The sequence below is a fragment of the Parasteatoda tepidariorum genome, chromosome 9 (genome assembly GCF_043381705.1).
Source record: "Parasteatoda tepidariorum isolate YZ-2023 chromosome 9, CAS_Ptep_4.0, whole genome shotgun sequence".
Lineage (NCBI taxonomy): Eukaryota > Metazoa > Arthropoda > Arachnida > Araneae > Theridiidae > Parasteatoda > Parasteatoda tepidariorum.
The window spans coordinates 36,839,276-36,861,929 of NC_092212.1; the positions used below are offsets into that span (position 1 = coordinate 36,839,276).

The 22,654-nt window shown below is 30.3% G+C and overlaps 1 long non-coding RNA gene across 1 annotated transcript in view; it reads right to left on the reverse strand.

Moving 5' to 3' along the window:
• Positions 1-1,368: 1,368 nt before the first annotated feature.
• Positions 1,369-22,654, reverse strand: part of LOC139426361 (uncharacterized) — a 38,964-nt gene continuing 17,678 nt past the window's right edge. Inside the window, exon 3 of the long non-coding RNA XR_011637616.1 lies at positions 1,369-4,910. This is a non-coding gene — a long non-coding RNA (uncharacterized lncRNA). The remainder of the gene's footprint in view (positions 4,911-22,654) is intronic.

Below are 22,654 nucleotides of genomic sequence, written 5' to 3' on the forward strand. Positions count from 1 at the left end.
AAATCTTCAGTTTTTTTATATCAAAATTGATACCAGTTATTAATTTTTTCCACGTGCGTACGGTCCCTGAGAAAAAAACTATCATGAAGACAAGCTTTAATGTGATGATAATTTTATCAGTTTTTACTTTTTTCCATCTTGGCATACATAGACTTTCCGACCTGATTGTAACGTATGTTTTTTAAAATCTCTGGTATAAATTTTTTGTAGTGGTAGCGATATAGCAATTGATTTAATAATTGTAAGCAGGAATTATTATAACTAGGAAAAGGTTTTTGAAAAGTTTTTAGGAGTTTTGATAGAACATTTAAATATTTATTTAAGTTTTTTAAATGCAGTGGTTTTCAAATCTCAGCTGTATAAGTCAACTTAGTTAATTCTAGATAAAGATATTAACATTTATATTTACTGTTTTAAAAGAAAAATATCGCTGAAAATGAGGAGAATTGGCAGCGATAATAGCTTACAAACAGGGGCTCCACTGAAATTTGTCGACTTGAAAAAAAAAGCAACATGTTTGAAAATGAACTAAGAACCAATCACACAACTGTAACCCGAAGGTGACGTCATTGAAAGCAAAGAATATCACGGTAACCAGAAACGGGGTTTTAGCAAAACTGAAAGAAAATTATCGCTTAACTTAAAGGGCCCTCGATTACACACATGTCCCGCAGTGGACTGATCGTTAAGACACGGTTCCCAGCAGATCACCGAAGTCAAGCATCACAGGCTGCGGTCAGTGTGCGGGTGGGTGACCACTTGGATCAGTCTGCGTAGGGACCGAGGGTGTGCGGTATTGGTCCTCGTTAAACTGTGCTATCGTAAAGTGCTCGACTTCGCGTGCAGGTCGTTGGGCTACCGAAGCAGGGGTGCCATCCCCTCTGCTGAGGATCAAAATTGTGATGGCATGTCTTCGGATCATCCTCAGGGATGTTTCCCAGACCCTCGCCAATAGCCCATTGTGCAGCTCTAGTGCGACGTAAATGAACTACAACTACAACAACAACAACGATTACACACCTTAACCTCGGCAGCTATGCACTGAAATTGAAATAAGATATAAAATTGTTTCATATTCCATAGACATAGACTAAACGATATAAAACCACTGAAAATATTTTTCAAAAGTTTCATTTTAAATTCATTTTTTAAAAATTTTCTTTGTACATAATTTGGTCTTAGGTCTTATTAAAGCGTAGCCGTAAGAGTTTTAATCATAACTCACATGAAAGTTGTATTACATGTTACCACATAGTGTTCGTAGAAGTACGTATAAAATAAAATATTTAGTGTCTAAAAATTTATAACATTGAATATTGTGAAACATTAGAAAGGTATCCTAATGGATTCAAAGCTTTTAACCCTCTGCAAGACAAAAAAAAAGTGTAATGAAAACAACATCAACGTTTTTTAATATTTTAATTTCGATAAATAGTGGAAAGATTGATAGAGATAATGTGTCTTCTGCTTCGTATTTTATAAATTTCCAAAATTAGATTTTGCTTTATCGAGTACACGGCAATTTTACATAATTTATTTTATTAAATAGGTTATATTTAATTCAAAGCATGTAAAATGATATGAAAATAAATCTATACGTATTATTATGTCCTACGATTTATTAAGAAAAGCATGCTTATTTTTTAACTGTAGTTTCCTTCCTTAAAACGATATAGTTCACGTTATATACCTGGTTCGCGTGTGATATAACTATCCCGGTTCACCTGGTGATATAATTATATCACGTGATATACCCGGTTCACGTGATGTAGTAGTTAGACTAAATTCTATACATCGGTTTGTGTCATTAAAACACAAGTTGTTATAAGATGCATTTCATCATTCAATTATTTTGGCAAATAATATGATGTTTTCACATGATAATAACATACTATTTATTAAAAAAAACTGATTGCAAAATTTAAAAACTAAAATGCTTGCTGAAATAAGAAAATATAACTTTTATTTTATTTATAATCTTTATGGATAACCACTCTGCGACAATCGATAGATATATCATGCCCATCTACACTAGGCTGGCGATGAATGTGTGAGGAATAATTTGACTAAAATGATTTTTTGATAGTTGTAGCCATTTAAAAAATAGCGATTAAGGCTTTAATGGATCCCGTATCTTTAACAAAAGCTCATAAATATATTCGTCGGAAACCGATAATAGTTAACTTATCTTTAACCATCATCACTGCAGCGTCAATCATTAACTTATATTTAGAACTCATTTTGATAATGAGAAGCTTTCACATAACAATTAAACTAACATTTTGTCACGAATCGATTAATATCGATTTATTTGCTGACCATAAATGCCGTAATTTAGTGACATAAAAAGAGGTTTCAGTTTAAGCTAAATTTATTCAAGAGTTATATTATTGTAAGCTACGAAAATGCTTTACGATAAATAAATAGAAAATATTTACGTACCTTTTTCTGTTTGAAATTTCTTCCATTTTGTTGGCATCAGTCAAACTGAACTAAGAAAAAATTTAATTACATTTTGCCTAGAATAAGAGAATTTTTTTTCTTCATTTTTTTTATTTTTTTTTTATGTCTGTCCTATTGAAAGTTTTTTGGGAATTAAATTTTTAAGGCAGCACATTTTTGAGTTGCAAGATTTCAAATTTGTTCATTTTTTGAGATATGAAAACATATCTCTGACTATGTTTCATTTCGAAGTGAAAGTAGTCAGAAGCTTTTGAAGGTTTAGTTTTTATTTATTTAGTTGTAATTTTTCTTAGAATTGCACATTTTGAAAGGCCGGATTGGTCTTTAAATTATATGGTATAAGAAAAAAAATGTTGATACCTTACGTAACTGTTAACATTCAAAATGTAAAATTTAACACATTTTGATACTTGGTGCGTAGAAACTCGGTTTTTCAGGGGATAAAGCTTACACATCCCAATGGAAGTTCGGCACCATCCCAATCCAGCGGCGGCTGGTTGGTACGAATTTTCAGCTCGCATCGACCACAATCTTGACGTAAAATATCCTCGGTGGTAGACGGATCATTGATTAACTTCTCCTTACCGTCTGGCTAACCGTCATGATTTTCCTTTCTATGTAACGCAAAAGAAGGTCCCATCAAAAAATCCTACATGAAAGCTAGCTTGTCCTAATGCTTGATATAGGAGTTCCCTTGTCTTCTGGGTAGGGTTCAGAATTACAAGAATACGGATTTGAAAACCTAAAGTCCTAAACTCAGAGTTGGGTCGGCGGTTATAAAATAAAATAAAATGATACTCGGTACTTGGTTTCTTGATTTTTTTTGGACACTTTTTATCAATACAATTGCGGGTTCATTGTTTCTGGGCAAATTATTCCGAAAAAATAACAATTGTAAAGTCATCGAATTTTTTTTGTCGTTCTTTATTTATTTACAAGTTCGTTGATTAATTTTTGAGTTTGGGATAAAATATACTGCCTGTCTAATTTTATTTAAAAATACTTGAAAATTAAAACTTAAATTTCCACCAATCTTTGATTTTAATTTAGAAGGAGACAATATATTTTTTAAGACAATGAACTGTGATTGTTCCCCTTAAATTCAGTTTGATAGGTACCAGTTTATCTAGGAAGTAAAGGCGACTTGTACGTATTGCTGCCAATTTCCGACAATACTGTCTATTGCGAAAATGTGGAGAACTAACTTTCATACATCTCATGGCTCACAATGGGCTGTTACGGGAATGCTTTATTTTACTTTTTTGAGAAAATAAAGTAGATAAAAAGTAAAGGTAAATTGAAGAGGTGAGTGAATGAATCACGTAAGACTACCAACTACTACTCTTTTTGCCCAATATCTAATAGAGTGGTAGACAAGTAAAAATTCAGAATATTTAGCTACCACTGGAAGAATTTTTCTAACACGCGTAGAAGGTTGGAAGTCCTGAATCATGTAAGTGATATCTTAGAGTGACTGTAACCAGGGTAAAAAATCAGAAAAAATAGTCAATCAAATTCTAGATCGATTAAAATTCGTGGGTAACGATTCTTTGCCGTATTTTTTTGATCACCACTTAATATGAAATAAAAATCATGCAAGCATGCTCAAAATGTACAAAGCATATTAAAGCAAAGAGCTTAAAGTATACACTCTAACCACTAATGAATTTCAGTTGTTTTAAAAAATACTTTTTCTCTAGTTAGCAAAGGTATTGATGCTTTGATAAATTGAAAATAAAAGAGTTTTGAATACCAATACATATAAATAAATTTACAGAAATATAAAATGCCAATTTTAACCGTCATGCTTTTAAGTTCTGAAAAATGTATAAAAAAATTCAATATAGTTTAACAAAAAAAACAAAATATGTGCACAAAAGAAACGACTTCTGCTGCAATTTTTACCAAATGAAAAAAATATATTTTACAAAATTCTCAAACCTTGGAGGATGTGCTTTAGTAAGGAAAAATTCCTGATGTCAAAAGAAATACTACATTATACACAAAAGTAATACTACATTACACCTTAATTAAATTGTGCTACAAAATATTAAATTTTGATCAGTAATTAAAGCGAAAATAAATTACTTCTATTCAAAAAAAATTTTCAGTTATTACCTAGAAAAGGCAATATCTTCAGCAGGACATTGCTTTTCTTGACTCCGGTCCAATCACAATGGCCCTTAATCCGTCATAGAAATAGCCTGCCTGTTGCCATGGTGACAGCACGATAGTCATTTAGTGCACGAGCCATCTTCTTCGAAGTCTTCCTCATTTGTGGTTAAGTGGTCTGGAAATACCAAGTTCCCGCCGAAGTTATAGTTGAAAAGACTTACACTGTGGTAAAATCTTGGGCCGTGAATCTTGTAAAGTTACTCCTCCTTCATATGATGAAACAACTTTTAATTTCTGGCAGAAGCCTCTTGGGTTGTGGTAAAGAGGTTAGGCTGCAAAGTAATGTTTACGGAATGTTAGAAAAATGGGTCAAAACTAAAAGAACATTTAAAACTTGATTTATGAGATTTGTAAGAATATTAAACACATATTTTTTCTTATTTGAATTAATTATTTTTCATATTGAAAAATAAATAAAACTTTTAATTTTAAATACCGTAAACTTTTTTAAAAGAACAAATTGGAACGAAATTATATGACAAAACACTGTATATATATATNGGAAACAAAAAGAAAACGGAAGTAAGGTAATAGTAGATAATATTAAGCGCTAAAGCTGCTTTAAATATGATCACTATAACATAGCACAATAAAAACAAAGAGAAAAACGAAAATAATTAATAAGTTTTATTAACTGCGCATAAGCTGCAAGTATATAGAACTCATAAAATAAGCTAAAATATTGAGAAAATATGGAAAATAATAAAAAATAATGACAAGAAAAGAAAATTATTAATAATAATTTTTCAAAAGTATTTAAAAAAATATAATTTTTGACATCTAAAAAAAAAAAAAAAGAAATTAAAATTCCGGAAATTATTTTCCATATTTTCACAATATTTTATTTTATGAGTTCTATAAACTTGCAGCTTATGCGCAGTTAATAAAACTTATTAATTTTCTTCGTTTTACTCTTTGTTTTTATTGTGCTTTATATATCATATATATATTCTGAACAAAATTTTGCACACGAAAATTTCTAATTACATAAAATTTTTGGCAGAAATTTATGTCTCTTGTTGTGACAATATAGGTTATATTGTATATCTTTCCTTATTATACGAGAATTTTAGTATTTGAAGTATTCATTAAAGGTTTTTCTTGCATTCCTTGTTTTTTTCATTCAATATGATTTTATGATCAGATTTTTGAGGACACATCTAATCTTTTTTTATTTTTATTTTCACAGCTAAGTAATTTTTTCTTTCCTTATTATAAGAGAATCTTAGTTTTGAAGTATCCACCAAAGATTCTTTTGTATTCTTTGTTTTTGTCTTTCAGTATTTTATTACGATCAGATTTTGGAAGTCACTCCTTATCTTTTACTTATCTCCAAAGCTAAATAATTTCATCTTTCATCATCATACAAGAATCTTGATGTATGACGAATCCACTAAAGATTCTTGTGTATTCCTTGGTTTTTGTCATTTAGCATGTTTTTTTTAATGATCAGACTTTTGAGGTCGCTTTAAAAGTGTTATATTGATTGTTCAAATAATCGCATAAATATGAAATACTATTTTTTTATAGTTAAAAGTTATTTTCTTAGAAACTTTAAGAAATCTTGAGTGGTAGAAATAATTTTTTCTCATCAAACTTTTCAATTTAAAATAAAAGTATCCAAATCGCGAATAAAGAATGACGTCCTTCTGATAACTATGTTCCAAATTCATGACAATTCTTTTTAGAAAGCTATAATACAGCTTATTTTATTCTTTTTGAGCTAATGCATGCATCATTTCATTTTTCACTTAAATATTTTTGCAACATTTAGTAGTTTTTTTGTTAGAATATTCACAGCTGTTGTTTTATTTTATTTCATCATACATTATTTAATAATCGTCGTTGAACAGCTGACCCAATTTCGAGTTTACGACTACCAATGTTCAACTCTGTAGCCTTGAAATTTTAAACCTAATCCAGAAGACAATGGAACTCCTGGATCAAATATTGGGATAAATTTGCCTTTGTAGAAGATTTTTTGATGGAACTAACCAGCGTTTGCGTTACATGGTGAGGAAAACTACTGAAATCTACCATGATTAGCCAGACGGCAAGGGGATTCGAACCCGTGATCCGTGTACGACTGAGGATATCACATCTGTTATTGAACTTTTTTAAAAAATAATATCAGGTTTTCGCTAAAAGAAGCTCGATCATTTTGGATTCCCTTGACTAAAGAAATTGGGAACCACTAAATTAGTTTATTTGACAAAACTAAACATGGTTGGCATGATTTAAATCCCCTCTTTTTTTTTTAAAAAAGAAAAACTTTTATTTCGGAAAATTTATAAACATCTTCTAAGGATGGGATTTTTTTAAAGTCAGATCTCATTAGTATTTAAAATATTATCTACAAAAATAGGGAAATGGAAATGTATGTAAATTAATATTTGGTGTTTAAAATAGGAAACAAATAAATAAATAAATAAAAGAGACAATAAATGAATAAAAATAAAATAAATAAATAAATAAACCAAAAAGGATTAAAGTGAAACGGAAGTTTCAAATTATAGCTTTCCACTAGTTCTAATAATTTTCTAAATATAATTAATTAAGAATCAATTTATTACTTATAAACATTAATCAATTACACAATTTAGGTTTATTTAGTTAGAATTATTTTTTTAACGAATTAAAACAATTGATTTGTGTATGGAAATAATGAATGAAGACTTGGTTTGCCAAAAACAATGTAGAATAAATGTTTTTTTAATGTTTTTTTTTACCTAAATTAATTTTTCTCATTTGATATCTAACTGAAAAATTTTGTCTTTATCTTTACAAATTCATGGAAGTATTTAGCTTGAATTTAAAAAAAAATTACGATTTTATTTTATCAATGAATAGTTTGTAATACTTATATAATTATTATACATTTTTTAATCCATTTTTGTTAGAAATATTGAGTACATTTTAGTTACAATATAAAGTTTTTAAGCAATAATATACATTATCAATATATTTTATCAGGGTTTGATTAGTACATGTGAAAAAATCGAAAAGATCCAACTTTTTGATTTCCTTAAATAAAAAAAAGCTCTTTATTTTTGTTAAACTTGGTGTTAAATGACATTATGAAAAGAGTAAAATACTGTTACGCTTCAAAAACATGCTATGGTCAGATGTATGCAAAAAAACATGATTTTTTTTGTTCAAATGAAGGTTTTTATTGAGAAAAATTATGTTTCCTTAAGTTTCCTACTGTATCTATATTTTTAAATGCTGATGTTCTTAAATTCGCAGATTAAATTCATGTTCTTTTACTATAGGAATATTTAAATTTTAAGTATGTGCTTTAGTTCAGATTGTTTGACAACTTTTGCCTTTTTAATGCAACTTTCATTTTTAGTTTTTTTGTTCTGAGAAATCATTTTTTTTTAAAAAACAAGAAAAAAGAAAAGTTTTAATTTTAAGCTTTATACTAATGACTACAGCTGAGAAATTTCAGGAAATTATGAGTATGAGGAATCGTTAGAAGGGAGAAAATGAAAATCCGAGAGCAGCAGAAAAAGGAACAACTCAACATTTGGCTCTAACCGCAAATGGAGCTGTATCTCCATGAGGTTCTCACCACAGTAAAGAGATTGTACTTATCTCTTTATATGTTAACAAAGAGTTGAATTTTTATTAATCTTCTAATTTTTCACGGAGTTCAAGTTTGGAGTTAAATTTGTTCGAATCTAGCATATTTTGTTGCATTTTCAGTCCGAAACCTAAATAAGTATTTTATAACCATCGTAGAACAGCCTACCCGATTTTTAGGCTTACAATTACTAACATTCAACACCGTAGCCTTGTAATTTTGAACCAAGTGCAGAAGACAAGGGAACTCCTGGATCATGTATTAGAAGAAATTTTGCCTTTTTGCAGGACTTTTTGATGGAACTAACCTGCATTTGCGTTACACGGAAAAGAAAATTACGAAAATTTCCCACAGTTAGTCTGATGGCAAGAGAACTCCAACTCATGATCTGTTTACCACTGAGGATATTTTATGTCATCACTCTGGTCGGTGCGAGCCGGGTAAGGAATTAGTATCGATTCGCTGGGATTCGATCCCGGTTTACCTCATTGGAAAGCGAGTGTTCTAACTCCTGAATCACCACTGCTCAATGTAGATTTCGAGTAACTTTTCAAACGATAGAATATTAAATCAAAAACATCTTTCATTCTCATAACACTGCAGCTTTTCTTCAAGTTGACATTTTCCTCCATTTTATTGATAGCATTAAGGACTTTGATTAAAAAAAACATTCTTAACCGAACAGTCATGAATAACTGTAAGAAACTCATAACATAAAAAAACACAGCATGTTATTCACTGAAACACATGATTTCATAAGACGACAGATTCGTTGAAGAAAAACCTTAAACATTTAATTAAATGAGTTATTATTCTCTTGCCGAGTCGGGTAGGGAATTCGTATTGATTTGCTGGGATTCGAACCCGGTTCACCTCTTTGGAAGGCGAACGCTTTATTTCCTGAGCCACAACGACTCTAAATAAGTATTTTAACTTAAACCCATTAACTAGGTATATTTAAATTAGGAAATACCAAAACCCTCATAAAAAATCAAGAATAAATTATCTGTGATGAGAGACTAGGGAAACAATTGCCGTAGTATGATTTTTCTTCACTATAATTTCCCCCGGGACTTTTCAATCTTTCCTTTATTTAAAACAATTCAAGAACTTCGCTTTGTTTAGTTAAGTGGTTTAATAATAGCAAAATTTTGCTCAAATGAAGTGCATTGTTCAATATAGTAAGTAGGTAGATTGGCTCTATTATTAGAAACTGAACTTTAGAGAAATTGTTATTATGACTGAATAATGGTTTTCTAATCAAATTATGAAATTGGATCGAAAATTTTATTCATAAACAATTCTAGCTTAACATTAGTGTGACATATTTGCTTAAGTCTCAAAATTTTAAAGGTTATCCTAATTTTTTAAAAATTTTATAGACCTTTTCTTTTAGAAAACAAGCTTTCCAATGATTCTAAATACATGTTCCCTAGAAGGGTCAAAATTCTAAAAGCATACTTTTTAAAGTATCAAATTCTTGATGGATAGATTTTTAAAGTATCAAACTTTTGATGGAAAAATAGATCGAAAACCTGTAATAGAGTTGAGAATCACACTAGAATTTTCTGTGATTTCCAACTCTATTACAGGTGATTTTATGAGTAATTTCATTTTTATATTAATTAAATTTATTAATTTAAAGAAGTCATCAAAAAAACCTTTTTTTTCTAAGTGACTTTCAGGGCGATGTATTGAGTAACAAAAAAATATTTTTTTAAATTTTATGAGTCATTTTTTCTTTTTTTGCACTATAGTAATAGTGAGTACAATTTTTGCACTATAGTAATAGTGAAAAAAAATGTTTTCTTCTCCTACCTTAAAGCACGTTTCATTAAATTGCTTTGTATGGTATTTGTGTTTACAAATTAATAATTAGAGTAGGATATCATTCTTATTAAATAAAATTTACAAATCTTATTCAATCAAAAATATTTTTTACTATATTCTGTTTCTGAAGAGAAACATCTGTAGTTTTAACCGCAAGTTATCAGTTCTTCTGAATCCAAATTGGCCAAATTAGATTTAGCCCAAACACTTCTCTCACATTTTTGCTTCTTACTTAATTCTCTTAAAGTGTTCACGTTATCAATTGACCTAATTTGGCAAAGTTTCAATTCTGTCAACAAATCTTTGGTGATAAATTTGGCATCGCACCATAATTCATTTTCATTGTCCCATAAAATTGGATCTCTGTATTTTTTCAATTGAACTTTGTTCCAGATAGAGACATCATCGTAGACAATCAATTTGTTCCTGATAATAACAGCTTTTGGATGGTCATGTGCAAATGGTAGATCTGGTAGAGTTCGCCATAAATTTTCAGTTGGGTTGTATTCTTCAACTTTTTGAATTTTATAGTGACATTTGTCTTTCCCCCCTATAAGATATAACTTACCACAAAATTTTGAGACTTCACAGTATGCGCGGTAGAACTTGGGATTGGCTATTATTGTCCATGAATCTGTTACGGTGTCATAAACTTGGCATACTTGCTTTTCAAAATCTAAATCAGTCCCGATAACGAAAATTTTGTTGTCTAACACAACCTCATTGATAATGTGAACTCGGTTCATAGATGACACCCGATGCCAAGAATCGGTTTCATGATTGTAGCGAAACACAGTGTCAACAATGTTTACCGGGTCGTTAAAGTCTTCTTCGTACGAGTTATTTAGTTGTTCGTCCAAGTCTACTTCTATATCCTCTGCTTCCGTATCAGAACTTTCCACCACATCTTCAACTGGTATTTCTTCTAAGCTTTCATTCCAATCATCAAAAGAACCTTCATCAAAGTTATCGTCTGTTTCGTTTTGGGAATCGATGACTTCATCGACTAAATCATTCCACTGAGAGGTTTTCTCTCCTCCCAGAGCATAAATATCGTCATTGACTGACACAATTGAATACGAAAACAGTCCTTGAGGAACTCTGCTAACGTGAGTCCATGTTTCTTGCAGAACATCAAAAGCCTTCAACTTTGCTGGGTGGTAATAATCATAATAAGCAAAGTAAACAAACTGCCTTGCAACACATACAATTTTACAAATTGTGTTAAAGGGCTGAGAAAAATTACACAAAAGGGACCAATAATCAAATCTTTCATCGTACGTGGTATATAGTTTGACCTCTCTTTGTTGAACATGCTTGAAAATTAAGTAGATCTTACTTGGCATTCTAGGACTTTGGAAACCAGTAAATGAGAGAGAATGATCACTGGCTCCTTCAATCATCTGGCTGACGCTCAAATTCGTGCAATGCAAGCCCAAGTTATTGGGTAGCAATTTAATTTCATCTGCAAATTTTTTATCAATTTCGCGAATTCTTATATATTTCAAGAGCTCGGGTAAGTAAGCTATTCTATCAGAGGTATTTCCTTTTATCCATGATATTACAATGTCCCAAACTATATTTTCATCAGGCATGTTAAGATTATCACACTCCAGAATCCATTGCAAAGCATCCAAAGGGAGATCAATGATGACTGTCTTTGATTTGGTAAAAATTTCTTCTGTATATATTTGAATGAATCGCCTACATTTAGATCTCACGTCTGTAAGTTCAGTTATCCAAGATGTATTGTAGACTTGAATGCAATTATCTACTGTTAAACCTCCGTTAAATGTAAATACCTTGCAGCTGTTGACCAATTCTTCCATCATTAAGTAATCCGCTGTGAAAAGTACACCCGACAGATTTTCTTCAGTCAAAATATCTTCATCTCGCGTAACATAACATAATATTTTGTGTAGTACTTTACCTTTTACTGTCGGCACTAATGTGTGAGCACTTTGATTAAAGTCCCCACAAAACAGGGTGGCAAAATATTTGCTTGCTTGAGCTAAGAGAATTTTGTAAGATTCAAATGTATATCCGTCTTCAGTTTTCAACGTAATATCTGCTAATTTTTGAAACGAATGTGAAATTTTGAAATTATCCATGTTTAAACTTTGCAACTAGCTAAATGAAAATTTAATAAATATCTCTGATAATTTAAAACTCTGTTTGAAGAAAAGATCTATTATAATATTAACAATGACTTCACAAAACACAGCATTCAAACTACAACAATAAGTATTGAATTGTTTGTTCATTGTAGAAAATTCAAAAACTGCTTTTTAAAATTACACAGGAGCGTTTTCACTAAATCAAGGCCTCCTACAACTCAAAGCGGCCACACGGCTTTTTATAGGTAGTCCAATCTTACAACAAAGCAAACCAATTTTATTTACTTTTATTTACAAAAATTGGGCACCTGGGCCTCTTAGCGGCCCCTATCCCATACATCTAGAAATTTACAGAAAATTTATAGTAATAACATTTTGAATTTAGCAGTCGATGTGGTAGCTAATAGAAAAACAAGCACTTTGCTTGAGTAAATATAACATTTGAATATCTGATTCATCGAATCTAAGTTGATATATATNCTAAACGAATCAGCTCCTCTGTATCAAACTGAGTGTAAAACTCTACGAGATCGTCAATATGTTCATGTTCAACTGGTGGAAAGTATTTTTTTGATATCCCACAGATAGCAATGATTTCTTCTAATGACGTGGATTCTTTGCAATGCGACGGTGAATTACGACCAGAGAATGAGACCTTTCCACCACGAGCTGTTTTATGATACGGCATGACTTGAAAAAACAAAATGGCGGGCTCAAAATCCAGACATCAAAATGGCTAGTTGACAGTATTATCTCTCCCGACTCCAGAATCTGACGAGATCAAAATCAGTATCACTCACCTTGTAAAGTTCAGGATAATCAGCATCAATTCAACATAACCGGCATCACAAGGGAGAAGAGGACATCAGTAGAGCATCACCTTTGAATGCCACGGACCAAGCAGGAGTCCGACCTTGAAGTCGCATCCGTGACATCAATGCAAACCAATTTATGAAAGAGCCATTTAATACTAAATCTAATAAAAATAATAAAGTGGTAGCAATCAATTCTCAAATATATATGATAAATTTCTCTCAATTACTTTTAAAATAGAGTTTGAGTTCATGCGCACAACTAGTTCATTCTTTAAATAGTCTGCGCAGACTACTTTTAAAAAAAACCGTATAGAGCCTTTCTGATGTAGGAGGTGATGACATAACACGATGACAAAATGAGATTATTATTACTAATTCAATGTTTAGGCTGTAAAAATATAGTGTGAAAGCTAGATTTTTATTTATTATTTTTTTTCCCGTTTTCAAAAATACTGAAATTTTCAGAAGTTTTATCAAGAAAATATAAAAATCTATTTTTATAGAGATGTGAACAAATAACTTTAACCGAGGAGATTTTATATTAAAATAAATGCCAATTTCTCCAGTTTTCTCTGAAAATTTTATTAATTGAAAGTGGTAGTGTTTCTGTTTAAAGTAGTTTACAAAATGAAATATAGATGACAGCACAAAGTCACGTGATAAATAAATGCAAATTTTTGTTTTCTGTATTATGTAGTTTAGTTCTCCATGTGTTTTGTCTCAATAAAGTTGTGTAATTAAAACCGACATGGTAATTTCAAAGTGATTATTTTCGCTGAGTAGAATATCCTTTAACATTTTGTGACCTCATCCTGTTTAAAGTAGTACACAACATGAAATATAGATGGCAGCACAGGTAGCAAAATTCATACGTTAGTACTTTACTCAATAAATTTGATTTAAGATGAAATTGGGGGGGGGGGATATCAACGTGAGCCAAAATATGGGGAACACATGTTCTTGTTCTAAATTAAGCCAGCAGCACTCTAACATTTTAGGGGTAACATTGTGGCACAATAGTTTATTTGCATAAAATTGTCTGATGGTCATAAGAAATAACCACTCAAGGTATATTAATATTATAAGGAGATAAAATCAAAGCTACATTCGAGGAAGAAAAACAAAATAGATTGTGTGCTTTTCTGAAATGTAAATACTTTTTAAAAGATCGAATATGCAATAAAAATAGTTTTTTTTCTTCCCATTTTGCTTTAAAACAAATATTGATTTCGTAGATGGAAAAAATTAAATAGTAATGTTGAAATCATTTTATACTGATCAAAATAGAATTAGTAACAGAAAAAAAATGACCCCAGGATGTAACAGAAAAATAATCCTTGAATAAGGGAAAAAAGGGTCTCGTATTTCCTGCTGTGGCTTATATGGATTAAGGAAATGGTCCTTTTTTCCCTACTCTCCTCGTAAATAGGCATATCCATCTATTATGGTTGTCACTAAGATCTTATTACTAACATCAACTATCTTTTTTTCCCTGACTCTTTCCCCCCGAAAAGATTTACATGAGGGAAAATGTGACGGATATGAAAACATGTGTAACATTTTAGAATTTATAAGTTATATTTTACGTTTTTTCATATATGCGAAATACGTGAAGTTACTTTAAAACATACTTAAATCGTGATGATTGTTTTTATGATTTGCTTTAGAGCTGTATTTTGTCGCGAAATTTCCTGTCCCAAGTAATAAAAAAGTTGGCATTGAATTAAATGTGACATATTTTTTAAATATTTATATTGGTAGTAAATTTTACGATTTACAATTCAGTTTTCGGTTTAATAAATTTGATTAGAAATGAATTTGACCAATATATGTTATCAAGTGAAATAAATATATAAAAGCTGAATATTGAGAAGCAAAATTATACATTTTAAGGTTATTTTTATTGTATTTACTACCACTTTAAAATTTGGCATCTAAGTCTATACATACATATGTATATTTTTATATTATTTTGTTACTAATTTAAAAATTGGCATCTAAGTCTATATATAAATATGCATAGATTATAATTGTGATCTGACGATCGAGATAGTTAGTAGTAATAATCTGACAGAAATAAGTAAGGAAACTTTGCTGCACTAAACTTTTTTTTGTAAATTTTTTTACATTAACTCATAACTACCAACTCCTCTAATTTTCTGGAACTAATCAACACGTTGAATGCCACGCTAATTTTACATGACTTGCCCGTCTGACCACAACGGTAAATGACTACAAACTAAATTTACAAATATTAGATAGATTTTCCAAGTTTTTAAAAGGTTTTGCATGACATATCTAGAAAAAGTGGCGAATTATAGAAGCCTGCGAATTGTTTAGAATATAGTGGTGGATAAAAATCGACTAAATTGAATTTATTAAACCAATAATCACAATTAATAAGCTACCACTTGAAAATATTCATTCGTTGTCCGGAGCAAGTTGGCCTCTCTGTAGTATACAGGGTGTCCCAGTTAAGCGTTTCAGAACTTCTAAGAGGGGTAGGGGATATCCTGACGACTCGAAATCATATAGCAATGTGGGGTCGGAAATGCTTTCCTGAAGCGGTGACGTACACAGAAGCACCATAAAGAAAGGAGACCGTAAGTGAAAAATCACTATAATAATACATTGAGAAAATTATATGGCCTCCTCGGTCACCCGACCTATCATGTTTTGACTTCTGGTGTCAAATGAAAACACTGGTTTATAACACTCCTGTTGATAATGCTGGTTGCAAGAATCGCAGTAGCTGCCTGCGAGATAAGCCTGGAGTATTGCAGAATGTTCAAATGTCCATGCGCCGGAGATGTGAAGTGTACATTGTAGCCGGAGGCAGAAACTTCGAACACTTACTTTGGCCCATGTACCATATAATTTTTTCAATGCATTATTATAGCGATTTTTCACTTACGGTCTCATTTCTTTATGGTGCGTCTGTGTACGTCATCGCTTTAGGAAAGCTTTTCCGACCCCACATTGCTATATGTTTCGAGTCGTCAGGATGCCCCCTACCCCCCTTAGAAGTTCTGAAACGCTTAACTGGGACACCCTGTATAAATAAAACTATTTTTGAGTTCTATATTGCATCAATTTCTTCAATCCATTTTCGATAATAATATAAAAAAATTAAAAATCTTGCTTTTTACTTTTCGCATTCACTTGCATACAATGCAAACAAACACTTCAATGATATAAGAAACGAGAAATTAACAGAAAAAGCTATTGTAAGGTAATTAAATATATAATGAATATATACGTATTTTTTAATTGGTAGATATTGTAAAAGTTTATTTTTAATTTATCAATGAGTAAGGAAATGTAAGTAATAATTTCAGTTTTTTTTGTAAATATTAGGTCTACCCGAAAACTCTGCACGCGAAAGAACACACCTTATTACACAAGGAAACAAAGGGTATCTTTAAGAAAAAATTGGTAGGCATTTGCACATAAATGTGTACAGTCGGCAAAAAAAAAAAGATATCACCCTGAATAACTTTTCATTTTAATGATCGGATTTTCACGAACCAAGTGTTAGTCTTAATGGTTCCTGGGGTTGACCTCAAATATGTTAACTAATTAGTGCTAACTATTAATTAAGGTACGAAATCAAACATAAAAACGTACTTTGTCGGAATAAGCATGTATATTTTTTTACATAATTGGATTCCTGACCCTCGAAATAGGGGGGAGGGATAGATAAAATTTCGAAAAAATTGGATCAAAATTTAAGGCTCTATGAACTTTTATATATTTGGCGTCGTTCCAAAAAGATGCCAAGAATTATCACCATAGCAGAATTAGAAATTTAATATAACCATACTTTAGCTGCGTAAATGACAAGAGAGAAATAGTTCGTTGCTAAGCAATCAAGCTGAGAGAATGAAATAAAAACTGAAGCTATTTTTGAATTTTATGTTATTATAGCCCAAAAGCAAAGATTGTTTTCGTTTTCATATCCTTTAAAAATAAAATTTGAATCGATTTATAAATTATTTATAATTTTCTAAGATTTTAAAATTTGAACATATGAAATTTTTATAAGGTATTATTTGCATTGAAGTGGTAACTTCTTTAAATATGAAGATTTTATACTGAAGCCAAATTTGCATTATTTTAATTATATACAGGGTTGTAGGGTAAATCTCGATAAAGATCCTGTAAAAATTGCAAAACATCAAGTAAAAATTATAATGCACATTCACAAGGTTTCGACATTTCTTTCATTTCGTTACGGCGATGTTTCTTTTTTTTACAAATGAAGAAATTAGTTAATGTCACATGGCATTTTAAAAAGATTGAAAAATGTATGTTTGATTCATTTTTTATAAGATCGTTTCATACCAAATATGTGAGTTACGTGGCTTTCTTTAGATAAAGATAATTTGCAAACAGCATCCTGATGTTTTTATACATTCTGAAACGGATTTCCATTAACGATTCACCATAAAACGTCGTTCAACATGTTCAACAGTTACGATCACCAAAAATTGTTACTATAATTTTCCTTGCGGGGTGCAACGTAGATCTACCTCCACGTGGTGTTCCCTGGGCAACGCTCTGTCGGCTAAATGATCTACAACTCTGGCATGGTCCCCTCGCTGAATAGTAACTCATTGTTGCGTGTGCTACAGTGGAATGCGGGTGGACTGTCCCACTCCAAGAGGGCTGAGCCATCACCTCCTACATCAAAAAGCCTCCACACGGTCTTTTATAAGTAGTCCACGCAGACTATTTAAAAAATGAACCAGTTGTGCGCATGAAACCTAAACATTTTAAAAGAGTAATTGAGAGAAATTCATCTTATAAATTTGAGAATTGAATCTGTAGTGGTTGACAAGTGAATAAGGCAAACCAATAATATTCATAAATAAAAAAAAATTTTAGTTATAAATTTGCTACCACTTTCTTATTTTAACTAGATTCTGTATTAAGTGACTCGTTCGGAAAGAAGATATCCTTCACAGTGGTCTGATCGGACTACCTATAAAAAAACCGTGTGGAGGCATTCAGTTATAGGAGGCGTTGGCTGAGCTCTGCAAAACTCTTACTTGCAAGCTTTGTCGGCTTGGGGAGGACATGCACCTGCTCCATATTTCCGTCTGTCCTGCGCTCATCTCCACTACTGTGTGTGGACGCTACTGGGAGGCTAGGGCCCGTATGGGCTAAGCACGTCACTATGCATTCTATTCTATTTATCTCTTTTTGCCTTGTTTTTCTTGTTATTTTATCCTTTTTGTTCTTTTAAATTGGCCTGGCATTGGAAATTAGAAAAAAATTCTTTGCTTTATTAATTTTATTACTAACTTATTTTGAAATTCTTACCATCATACATATATACATATATCTGGTACGATAGTCTCCTTTTAAACAGAGTTCGCAAGAAACTGTAATAGTGGCAGCAAAACTAAGAAGTTAAATGTGTTTTATTACGGTTATATTCCCCACAGTATAATATATACAATTTCAGTATGTAACTTCAAATATCTGGTAACAAAATCTTAAGTTTTGAAACTTTAATTTTAAAATTAAGAATAACTTCTTTGTTTCAATATAGGTGCCACGGTTTTGAGTGCATGAACTCTGTTAAAATAATAATTTAGAGATGTTTTTTTTCATTTAGCACAAGATTCTGATCACAAAATAATGATCAAGAAAGGTTCATTATACTTGACGGTAAAAATTTCATTGGCTTCAAAAAATACGAAGAAAATAATCACTCATGAAAAAAAGTGATGTAAGACGCACATGTAAAGTAACATAGAGAAAACATAAATAAAAGTGGAAAAAAAAAAACTAGAAAAACCGCAATAGACGAGAAAGACAAATCAGGGCAAAATGCATTTCCACGTTCCACAGAGAGATGGTGTGAGAACTAATATCGGAGAACACGGAGAGAACTGAAATCGTTGACAAAAGAGTCGGCATCCCTATGAACAAAATAAGATTCCTGGGTATCAAGATGAGCTGATGTGGCAGGAGTGATTCGAATTTTGGCAATATCGAGATTAAATTTATCCCCAAGATGTGTAGCAATAGATTTATCGTATTCTTGAAAAAGGACTTCGCTACCTTGTTCCTTTAGTCTAAATGAGTCCTTTAGTCTTCTGAGAGAGCTAAACATTAATTTCAAACGTTGCCATTCTCAGGGCTCTCTAGGCGTTATTGACTCGCAACGTGAATTTTTGAGTGCTCAAAGCATGTCGACTTTTATTTACATTTTCATATTTTTTGAAGATAATGAAATTTTTATCTTCCCGCTTTAGTTTCATTGGATTATTCATTTAATGACACAGCATATAAAATTATAATAGTTAGTATGATATTAAAATTAGTTTTACGTAAGATAATGGTTATGGATCTAAGATTTAAAAAAAAACATGATAATATATAAATCATCAAATTTCCTAAAAAATTCAACATTACATTTTCTTATTCATTTATTTTAATTTTATATTTGATTTAATTTTATTTTTATTTGTTTATTTTTTGACTGCGTCTCTAAAAAACATTTTTTTAGGATGTTAAACAATTCCGTCTACAAGTGAAATTTCAAAAGTCAAATGAAACAATATAATGAACCCTCACCCCTGGAATTAAAGTTAAATAGATACAAGTCAATTATTTCAAACAAGTTAACTTCTCCACCCTATTCGAAATTTTTGGAAAATATATTTGTTATTCATCGATCCAAAATCTCTTCTATATATGTTTTAATGTATACTTAAGAACATATTTCAATAGAATTTATATTTTTCCTTTATTTTATTTTATTTATTTTTTCTTAAATAACTCAAGTTATATGATTAAATATTTGAATAGTATGTATTATGATGGTAAATAGGGCTTTTCACTATTTTTCCTCATTTTTACTGCCGGTTTTAAAAAAATAAAAGAATAAGTTTAATTTCTAAGAATTTTAAAATGTTTCAAACTGTTTCAAGCAATTGAATATTACGTACAAACAGATTTCAATTTTTGGGATTAAATAAATCATCACGTTTCAATTGAGCATAAAAGAAGCATTAACATTCGTGTTTTTTTACGGCGAAATTAAAGAACAATTTGCATTTATTATTTCCAAAAAAATGTATATTAAAACTATTTGCTAAACATATTAATTACATCTATAAAAAAATTTGTTATCCAAAAATCACTTAATATATCTTATTTTAGCATTAAAGAAATTTTAAAGTTAGAAAAAGAACAATTTTTTGAGATGATGATTCCAAAAATAGCACTGTTTTGGAATAATTTTACAATTTTTTATTTTAGTAGCTTTTTTATAAAACAAGGCATATCGAGCATTTTCCTGGTATAGAAATATTTTTCTGAATTGGGCAAAAGTTGAGAAATAATATTAAAAACTTTTTAAACAAATATTTTCAGCATTTTAAAAGAAAAGGGTAACTTTCTTAAAGTTAGCGGGCAAGAATAATAAAATTGCATGTCAATAGTTTTTTGTTCATTTAAAAAACAAAGCAAACTGTTGAATTTTTTCTGCTGTGACACAGACGCATTTATTTTTCATTACTCAAATAAATAAAGAACACTAAGAAAGACAATCAATATTTAATGTTCATTTTTTGCAAACATTAGTATGCTTAGTAAATAGTCAGCTGTTCTGCATCGATTAATTTTGATCAGCAGAATATTTTTAATTTCTTAACAAGATTTAATTCTCAGCTAACTGGCAATATTTCTAAGTTTTCTTTCAGTAAAAATATAACAATTATTTAAAAAGAAATTTTACTTTTAAAGGAAAACATAAATTAATGTACTAAAACATTTGATTAGTATATTAATGGGAAAATAATATACGTGGTAGCGTAAAGAATAAGATTTTGAGAAATGTTAAAATTTAATTAAATAGTTTGTAAAATAATTCTGCGAAACAGGAGCATACAGGTAATTAACAAATTTATTTTAAGATTAAGACGATATATAAAATACTGAGAAATTTTAGATGCGTAAAAATAATGACTACGTAATCGTATTACTAATTATAAAATATATAATGTAAGAAATTTGTAAACATATTATTCCAAATCTATACATTCGTTAATATGTTATTGAAATTTTATCAATTATTGAAAGAACAAGTTAACAAATAAAAAAAACGGATGTATAATTACATTCTATCAAAAAGCATGCTGTTATAAAACTCAACATTCGTTAATATAATGCTCTTATTCAATAAAATGTTTTATTCATATGTCTTTATTAAATTACGAATAAATTTTTAGAAGACTAAAAAAGAAACATCGTATTTTATAATTTAAAAAAAGGATTAGCAATCGATTATTAGCGAAACAAATATGAATGAAATTTTACTCTACGCGTGCGTAAGTCAAGTTCCTCGTAAGTTAACCACATTTAAAGATTAATCGTCCCATTTAAATATTTATTCATTTCTTCTTGTCACCCAATTACTTTAATTAATTTTAATTTTTCTCAGCTTCTGCCAAATAAAAACTGTTGAAACTTTAGATTTTGCAATAGAAAAATACGTAGATTAATATGGTATAAAAAAATGTATACCTCATGATTCAAAATTTTTTCATCCACAATTAAATAAAATAATAATAATTAAAAAATATTTTTTGTAAGAAATTATTTTTGAGTAAATGGGTTTTATAAGTGAGTGCAATCGGTTTTTTAATTGCTTAATTGACTTTAAAAATATGACTAAATATGCAAAACGTGAAATTAACATTAAGGGGTCCAAATTGTATCGCGTATCGCTCTAATGACGAAACTATGGGGACCATTTTTCCCAAATTGCGGCTACCCCCTATATTTTGAAGGTTACGAATTCAAATATATTAAACAAATACATGTTTATTCAAAAAAAGTACGTTTTCGTGTCCGATTTCATAACTCAATTAATAGTTAGCGCTAAATAATTTGAATATTTGAGGTCGATCTCAGGAACCATTGGAACGAAAGTTATTCAGGATGATATCTTTTTTTTGCCGACTGTGCATCAGGTATCAAATATATCAGATATATATAATAAGTATACACATGTTTTTTGTGCCATATATGTTGTGTCCCTTTCAGCCATTACCATAATACCATTCAGCTAATAGGTCTACCTATCTTCCCTATCCCTATACCTATACCTATCTTCCCTATAAACCCTATCTTCCAAAAGAACTTTTTGTCTTACAGTAAAATTAGGCGTGTACTTTCGCAGACAGAACTTCCCGGTTGACCAAATATAATAATAAGCCAGAATTTCCTAAAGAGTGTTAGAATTTTATAAAAGTTAAATTACTTAGCCTAAATCCAAGAACTTACATACCCATATTTGAACTAATCATTTCAATGACGTAACGTCTATGCCTTGCCCGGGATTCGAATCCAGAACCTTTCTCATGCAAACCCAGTTGCCTGACCCCTACACAGGCCGGTTGCCACGAATAAAATGTTAATTACTAAGAAAAACTTGAATCAACGAACTTATAGAATTGATGATATTATTATACTTTTTAATATGTTTTCTTTCTATTTATTGTAATCATTGAAGAAAAGCATGTATTTAGTTAAAATTTCACATAATATTTATTTAAAACTTTTATGTTAAGCTGTCACCGTTACCTAACTAGGTAATGATCTGCGTAAGATAATTATGCAATTTATATGGTCTGCTATGCCGAACCAAG